Source organism: Ambystoma mexicanum, chromosome 5q (genome assembly GCF_040938575.1).
Source record: "Ambystoma mexicanum isolate Mex_15411 chromosome 5q, UKY_AmexF1_1, whole genome shotgun sequence".
Taxonomy (NCBI): Eukaryota; Metazoa; Chordata; class Amphibia; order Caudata; family Ambystomatidae; genus Ambystoma; species Ambystoma mexicanum.
In genome coordinates, this window is record NC_090933.1 from 1,327,034,599 (window position 1) to 1,327,044,085 (window position 9,487).

At 42.8% G+C, this 9,487-nt stretch overlaps 1 protein-coding gene across 1 annotated transcript in view; it reads right to left on the reverse strand.

Moving 5' to 3' along the window:
• The window catches only part of LOC138498532 (zinc finger protein 850-like), a 511,734-nt gene that overhangs the window by 41,047 nt on the left and 461,200 nt on the right, over positions 1-9,487 (reverse strand). The gene's annotated exons all lie outside the window — the stretch shown is intronic.

A 9,487-nucleotide genomic window follows, 5' to 3' on the forward strand; every position in this document is an offset into this window, starting at 1 on the left:
CTCTGTGTGCTAGTTTGTCTTGGAATGCTGCGGTCTGAGCACAGAGATCAAACTACCTTTTTTTTCAGAATGCCGAGCCGCCCATCATCTTGGGAAACAAAGCCTATAAAAGACCATTCCACTCTGCAATCCGTTGTTAGGCAGAATCATGTGCAGCACCCTTTGAGAACACTACACACAATTAAGACTACAAGTGTAAGCACAATTTCACCTTTGGTACAAGCCTGTACTACACAGTAATGTGGTAGCAGTGGCTGAGCAGCCAGATTATCTCAAGAGTTTAGTGAGCAGTAGAACAAGTTACACAAAGGACCAACTAATACAGTGATTCAAACAAACACTTACTTAAGGTTTCTTGGTAAAAGAATATACATGTATTTACTCAGTCAGTTTGAAAACATTACACTAGCAAGAGCAGCTCAATATCACACACTAATAAACTACAAATATACAACCGGTACGTAAATGAACAAGTTTAGCTCCCCTGAAGTGGGAGCAAAATGGCACTTCAGATACTTTCAAATGGGGTAAACAGACAAGGTTATAAGAATAGACAGCCCAAATACATTCATAGGCAGGGCAAAGGGTTTCAATTAACTACAACCAGCAATTCATCTCATAGGCCTGGGCCAAAGTGAATGGTTAAGAGTCTTTGGGCCTCATTACGACCCTGGCGTTAAGGGGTAACCCTTAACGCCTAATTACGAGGTCCCTTTGCGGGTCCCTACCTGAACGGCTGGTTTTACCAGCCGTTAAGTACGGGACCCGCAAAGGGACCTTGGTGGTAATTACGGTACCGCAATTTGCGGTACCGTAATTACCGCCTTCCCCATTTCCATTGAGCCCTATGGAGGAAAAAATGGGAATGGGGAAGAGCCCATGGTGAATGGGGAATTACCGCCCCGCCAACCTTGGAAAGGGGCGGTAATTCCGCCATCCACCATGGCGCAGTTGGTAAAATACCGGCGTTAACCATGCCGCTAGTAGCGCCATGGTTAACGCCTGGGTCGTAATGAGGTCCTTTGTATTGGATAGCACAGTTCTGGTAGTAAACGGTTAAGTCTTTTCCACAGAGTTTAGAAGATTTGGCTAGGCAAAAAGTTTGACGAATATTTAGGGAAGGACAAGCCTTCGAAGTTGAGAAAGTTTCAAACAACTTTCGCAATGGGTGAAACGATTTCCGAGGCGCGTTTGCACAGTACCTTGTTAGTGAAGAAAAGCTGTAGCTTTCCACGTCCCAGGGACCTGCTTTTAAACAGTTTTCCACCATTCTTTCCAGCCTGGCTGTCACTCACACAGCAGGGTGTCTGTCCTGGCCGGACAGTCACCCGGCCAATCACGCCAGAGTGCATTCAGGTCTCCTAGGAGACTAAGCACAGGGAGTTTTGGGCACCTCCCTCACATCCTGTCCACCCCAGACACTCAGGCGCCAGAGAAGGGCTTCAGCACTGAAGCCCGCCAAAGGCCAACGAACAAAGGGAGCAAACCTGGTTTGGCGCACAGAAAAAAACACAAGAAGGACTTTTCTTAAAAGAAATGGCGAAAAAAGATGACCAGAGTCTGTCTTTTTTACAGACAGGTCTGGGGCGCCATATTGAAAAACATGGCTTACCCGATTTTTAGCTACCGGTGTTAGCGGTCGGGAAAAATCACGGTAGCTGATCTAAACCACTGCCACCAGCCATTTAAAATAGGAAAAGGTAACATTTGACTGTTACATTAATGTTTTGACTAAGGGGAAGCTAGGCAACCCCTCCAGCATTCTATTGGTAGATAGTGTGTGCTGGGTATGTACATTTAAAGAGACTAGTTAAGACAATTTAACTTTACATGCTCTGGGAGACAGTAGTCAGTCCCAGAGAAGATATTTAAACCTGGGGAAGTATGAAAGACATCCCTGTGTCACTGCACTGAAGATGCTGTGTGACACACAGAAAAAGATGATGCCTATGGAGTTGTTTTAAAACTCAATAACCAAAGAACATAAAAGTAAAACACACATCAAAATGCATGGAAGAGTGGGAAAAAAGGCTCACACTCTTCCCAGGTAAAAAAATCAAATCCTAGAAATCCAGTAAAGTTGCTGGGAGTCTCACAAGGTAAGGGAAATTAGCACATTTTGGGAATTCGCCATAACATCCGTGCTCGATGTTCGCAGTTCAAGTGAGTAATGCTTACCTGTTAGCAACCCGGTCTAGGTGGCATGCTTTCTTCCTACGTCATTGCCCCCTTGTTTTTTCCTGGATGTTTTTCATTAGTTGGACTACCGTCTGGCTTCAGGATGAACCCCTGCCCTCTGCACAGTTTCCGGACCTGAAAGAAGAAAAGAAGCAGATAAGTGCTACGGAGCAGCATGCGCATGCAAGTTGAATCCATTGTAATATCTGAAAGACCTGTTGTGTGCTGGAGTGCTTTGGACACTTGGGCACTACCTTCTTATCTGTAAAACTATGCTGGAGACCTGTTGACTGCCAGAAGTGCATTCGACATTTACGCTAATACTTTGGGCCTCATTACACGGATGGCGGTAAGGATTTACCGGTACCAGTAAAATACCGGTACCGGTAAATCCTTACCACCTTACTACGAGGTCCCTTTGCGGGTTGTGGGATTTAACGCCTGCTTTTTGCAGGCATTAAAATCCAACCCGCAAAGGGACCCAGGGAGCTAATTACGGTACCGCAATTTGCGGTACCGCAATTAGCGCCTTCCCCATTCCCATTATGCCCTATGGGGCAAAAATGGGAATGGGAAAGGGCAATGGTGGAAGGGGGAATTACCGCCCCGCCAACCTTGGAATAGGGCGGTAATTCCCCTTTCCGCCAAGGCGGTGCCGGTATTTTACCGGCATGAACCATGGCGCTAATAGCGCCATGGTTCTCCGCCATCCGTGTAATGAGGCCCTTTGTCTGTTAACAAATGCTTGGTGTGAAGTAACAGTATGCTTATGGAAGGGTGTCGATATAGCAAAGCTAATGAAGAGTGGCAGTAACATTGCGGCAGGCCCGCTTGTACGCAACCAGAAAACTTTTCATCAATTACCTATCAAACCACGCTGTAAGCCCCTTGCAAAACCACCAGGTAAAGATCAGTGATGGGAGGGGAAAGAAACCAGGGAAAGGAGGGGACGACAAGGGTTGGAGCCTAGGTTACACGCTCATTGCTTTTACCTCTCTCTCTCCTCCATGCAGGCAGAGCAATTTGCAACCAGGTATTACAGACTACATGACGGGTTGCTTCTGCCACAAGAAGGTTCAGCACATAGAAACCCATTTCTTTTGGGGGACCTGGGTGGAGGGGCTGTTTCATTCCAGTTCTGCTATCCAGTCCCACTTTGGAGTCTGTGTGCTATCATCACTTGTGCCTCTGCTTTTCCCTGGGAAATCGCGCCGACCCCGCAGGACCTCAGGTAAGGTGTTACAACTGATGGGCATGGAGAAAAAAAAGAGCATCAGGCTTTTTGACATAGACATATAAAAGCTTTAAGCTTTTATAGACAAAAAACTTCAGGCTTTTGGTAAACAACCGTGCTAAAACTATAAAAAGCCAGTTTCTAGGAAGAGGCAGGCAGTGCTGTTTTTGAATGCTGAAGGAATGCCTTCTGAATGGAGAGCAGAGCTGGAGGACGAGCATCGAGCTGGGACAACTTCCTCCATTATGGCCACAGGGGAGGGGTTAATATTCACACCTTTAGTCTGCATGGATTTTGAAGCTTTTGGAATTGAATGTTTGGGCTCTAGAGACTCAACGCTTTTCTTTTTGCGAGAACTACTTTTGTTCAATTAAAAGTTGTTTTTAGTTTATACAAAATGTCAAAAGATAAATTGTCAAACTTACAACATGAATTCACACATTTTTACCAATTAACACAATTTTTTAAAGCCATAAATAGAAAAATTCCCCTTCGTTTTGTTCAAAAATACCATCACATAAATTTCACACAATTTAACATGTATTCATTAAAACCCATGTACTACAAATAATGTCATACATCTTTCCATGTTAAACCTCACTTGAATATTGTCCAAGATTATAAAGCATACAAAAGGAATTTATGGTAAATTAATGTTGTCACCACCTTCCCTATCTCTTTTTCATAGAACTTAAAATCAAACTTCATCTCATAGTTCTTCATACACAGTAGCCAAGGACTTTTCTATCCTTTTGACTCTTTCTTAAATCCTTCGATGTTCATTGGAATTTTTTTGGGTACGTTTTTGTTCAATGCAAGATAGAAAACGTGATAAAGCCACAATAAAAGATATAATCTGGGACTTCAAAGAGTTTGCCACCAAGTTATGCTCCCTTGCATATTCAATAAATATTCAATAAATGCATTTGACTTGTTTTGTAACCCATAAGGGGTAGTATCAAACAGGACAATATCGTCTGCAAAGCATAGCCCATGTATTTTCAAGCCAGCCAATTTTGCAGGGTACATTTTGTAATCATCCCATATTCGCTCCACATCACAAGATTGCACCCTTGCTTCACTCCTAGCAATTGGAGAAGTAAGAGCCTCAGCTTTGGTGACTCTGAATAGTGGTGTCAAGATGCAGCATCGCAAGCAATTGCACAATTTGTGGAGGAACCCCCAAATTAAGCATTTTCGTCCATAACAGTTCTCTGATTATGGAGTCAAACGCACTAGTTAAATCTAGCGCTGCTACATATATAGGTCCGCTGGTATACATTCTACCACATACAACTCTAATTTCTGCTGCTGCTGAGGACTATTGTGCACAAGAACGACCATCTATAACAGACTATTCTCTCTATTTTCCTATCTCAACAGTGTATTGGGACTATTTTATATACTGTTCTTCACAGGAACAAGTCATCTTTAACAGACTATTTTCTCTACCTTCCTACCTCAACAGTGCATTGGGACTATTTTATATACTATTTTTCACAAGGGCAAACAAGTAGGGTTACCTATCTTTGCTGCCCACTTTCACATGTAATTGACGGCATATGATTTACAGTGAGGCGAGTGTGGGTATGTGTAAGAGAGAGAGATTATTCCTGAAAACAAAATATATTGGTTCCAAAATATCCAAGTTCCCCGCAGCAGCTGGTACCATAACAACAAGGTCAGGTTACTCTGGCCTAAAACCAAGACCCTTAATGCTATATTTCACATAAAGCCTTTTTTTCTTTTTTATTTGTTTGTGGTTAATATAAACCTTTACAAAATTACTTACAGATAAAAATGTAAAGTTCATTAAGATAAATTAAAAAAACATACAAACTTCACAATACAATGTTCACAATATGGAGAATAACAGATGTGAAATGAGATAATTTGATTGAATACATCCTATATCACAACGTTACAAGGAATATTAACAGATACTAAAACGTATCAATAGCATTTCCAGATTTAAAGTGCACAAAGATACCAATGATTACAAAATTGATATTTCATTTTCAATCGGCTTTAAGAATTCAACTAATGCAATTAAGGCTCTCCCTTGACCAAGCATCATCTGATTTCACAGGGAATCCATACAATCAACATAGTCACTATCGACAAATCGCTTCAACAGGGTGGTTCTTGATTCTCTAAAGTAAGGACATTCCAATATGAGACGTTTTAGCGTTTCCTCTGGTTCAACACAATTTGGAAATCTGCAAGTCATAGTTTTACTCCTGTCCTTAGGTTCACCCCAGTGTAATGTCCTTTCCCACGTATGCAGTTGATTCATTTTAAAGCGCATAAAATTTACATGGAAAAATTGCTAAATAAGAACAACAACCATCCCTTTTTCGGGTAAGCTTAGCGTATTCTTTATAAGTGCTAAACTTGGTGAGTTAATCCAAAATCCTGGACCAATCGCGTTCAAAAAGTTTTTTTTTTAACCTAACCAGGACGCAACTGTACATCGGACGTGTTGACCCCAATATCATCCAATGTTAGTAGCATCCTTGCATTAATGGCCATAAAAGAATGTGAACTACAGCACTTTGACATTTGGTGTAAGTCGTGATAAATGGAATTGCCAGATGGAACAAGAATTCTACTGTAACTAGAAAGTGCTCTCCAATCCCATCTGCATGAGAGTGATATTATTCCCAGCTCATGATGAAAAATAACAGTTGGGGATGGAAGCAGAAAGATGAAGAGCAGATTTTAGTAGTCGTCCTTGTAAGGTATTGAGCTGTTGATCTAAATTAAGCAAACATATGTCCAAAGAGTATAAAAGACTGGTTCTACCTTTAAGGCCATAAATTCCAATAACGGGATCAGGAAGAATTGACAATATTTTGAAAAAATGATTTTCATCTGACTTAGTAGAGGTCTTGCCTTGAATTGTAAGTAATCAACCAAAGATTTTATAGAGGAAGTATTACTTGATCTACATCCAAGATATGTAATTTTAAGAGGGTGAGATATTACTTCCCTCTTAGTTTTCCAATACACATTTTTTGAGTTGTTTGCCCGCATCAAACACCATAATGTTGGTCTCTGTAGAGTTTGGCTTTAAATTATGCTGTAATGCAAATTCACCAAAAAGCTGCAACTTCTTTTGCAAACCTGACGGAGTCAGATTGAACAAGACAATGTCATTGGCAAATACTATCCAATGTAGCCTTAAGGAACATAATGGAGCAGCAAACATGTTACAGGTCTTCCAAATAGCATCCATATCACACAGATATAAATTGAACAACGTTGCTGCCAGATTGCATCCTTGCTTAAATCTGGCAATGTTGCTGCCAGATTGCATCCTTGCTTAAATCCTAGATATGACATTACAGGACCCGTAACTGCTTCCCCCTGGGTAATTCTGTGTCTTACAAGACGTTTTAGAGTGGAATTTTGCAATCCAATGAATCAGGTGCTCGGGAATGCCTAAATTGGACATCTTTGACCATAGTAAATTGCGCACTACAGTATCAAATGCAGCAGACATGAATATCAAGGCTATGTATATTGGACTGAGTTCTTTCGATTTAGTCCCTGCAAACAAATGAGCCATTATTGTGGCAAAGTTGTGTTCATAGACCGTATGAGGCCTATTTGATATTTGAAGTATATGTTATGTAGTGCAAGAAGTTTTTCAAGGTCAGCTAAAATAAGAATCTAAAATATTTTGGCTGCAGCATCAGTTGAGATTGGCCGATCATTTTCTGGGTTGGCTTTTTTAAAAATTGGAATTAGAATGGAAGTGACCCATGACTCTGGAAGTGTTGCTGAACTAATCATTTTATCAAACTTAATTTTCAAAATCTTGGCCCAAAAGGCCTGGTCAGCCTTGTAGACACATGATGGTATGCAATCTGGAGCCCGCAGCACGAGAGTTGGACAATCTGTTAGTAGCCCATTCAATATCCTAGACAGACCACTTTAGTAGTTTCAACAATGAATTGGATGGCATTACATAATTAAAATTTTCAAAACGAGCAGGTAGTTGGTACTTGAGCCTTTGTCACATCAGTGATTGAGGCCTTAGCGGGTGAGGTCCATCCCTTCCCCTTCCTGCCAGGATGGTTCAATATCAGGGTTTTAGATCCCTCACATAGCACGTCATGCAGAGCTCATTACGTTTATGACTGAATCATGCTGCTGTTAGCAACAGTACCTGCAGGGTGTGAGCTGCGAGGACTTGATGAAGACCTAGGCACAGTTTAGGGAGCCACATCTTGGAGCTTGCCTCCCAGGGCAATGTGTGGGAAAGTGCTTCAAAGTGGGTCTTCATCAGGAATGCACATGGGATGCTAGCCAATAGGGGGCCGTACCACCTAACAATGCCAGTGGGTCATTATTTCCAATAACTGGTGACAATAAGTTAATAAATAAGGGATACAGATGATTTCAGGAGCCTGTAATACTCTGATCACCTGAATGTCTAACCATTCACGAATGCCTGTAAGCGAGCATGTCACTGTCCTTGACTCACCTCCCTTCACAAACGTGAAAATCGGGCTTCCTTTTCAATCACCTCATGCTGTGACCCTCTAGCGGGTGGGCAGGCAAGGGGAGTGTGGGTCGGTCATACTCCCGCACTCCATACCATCCATTCCATCAACTCTACCTCATGCTCTCAATTCCACTCCAGAATGCTCCCTCATTCATGTCTAGACACGAAACAACACCTAGATAGATGTCCAAGTGCATATCCAGCGTTCCGTTGCTCCCCAGGTGATCTGGAAGGAGAACAACCAAACACGACTTGTAGCTACCAATGTGCCTATTTAATTCACTTGTAGAAATCCACTCCTCCACCCCTATAGCAAAGTGCTGTGATCCGCCATACAGGTCCAATAGCGAATTATTAATTCATAGGAAGGCACAGGGGAATGTATTAACATAAAATAATAGGTGTATTTGTAGAGTGCAGCCCCCCCGCCTCCCAATGGTGCATTTTGGTGTTATAGACAGAAGCTAACAGATGTTCATTGTTACACAACTCAGCAGTACTCATTCTGTTAATATTGGATGGATGCAGGGCTGGGTGGACCAGTGACTATGAGGACACACACATGGATCCTTCTAGAGAATGCATTAGTCCACTGGGCCACACATATGGACCCTAAACCTGGATCTGGACACCACCTCCAGGATGAGGCAGCAGAGAGAAATGGAGACAAGACAGGAGAGAAGGGGACATGAATGGTCCAGGAACGCTGGGCGGGAGACAGGCTATCTCAGAAGCATAGAGCAACCTGTGCAGAGAAACAAACTACAGCAGTTATTTACCTTTCAGTGCCTCAGCTTCTTACGTTGTGCAGAGTAGGTTGACACAATAGTGTGTGTAGATCTAGAAATGGAAGACATTCTTACGTTATTAATTATATACTACAAACACAAGACATCTCCTCTCCCTGCCCAGTAATGCATCCTACATCACGTACACAGACAGGATTAACTGGAGGTTTATGAAGGACAAGCAGAGACAAGTTAACACGTGGCCAAAAAAGAGGATTGCTTTCTCACCAAGAGGATTATGTTCCCTCACCCTGCCTCCATTTCCCCACTCCCCCATACTCATGGGTCCTTCCTGTCCTCCACTGCACCCTGCAACATTGGGCCTCATTACGACCCTGGCGGTAAGTTACCGCCAGGGCCGTGACTTTACCGCCATGGTGCAAACTACGTTTACGCCATGGCGGTAAGGGGATTTACCGCCCCATTCCGACCTTGGCGGGGCGGTAAATCCCCAATCCCCATTTACCCTTCCCCATTCCCATTTTTGCCCCATAGGGCATAATGGGAGTGGGGAAGGCGTTAATTACGCCACCGTAAATTACGGTGGCGTAATTAACACCAAGTTCCCTTACCGCCATGGTTTTTTACACCTGCTAATAGCAGGTGTAAAAACCGCCATGGCGGAAAGGGAACTCGGAATTGGCGGAAAGGGGTTGGCGCAGCTAACGCTGCCGCAAACCCCTTTCCGCCAGGGTCGTAATGAGGCCCATTGTGTTTTACACCAGTTCTAGTAAAAGTGAAGAAAACGAAAGAAAATGGATTTAAATGACCGCC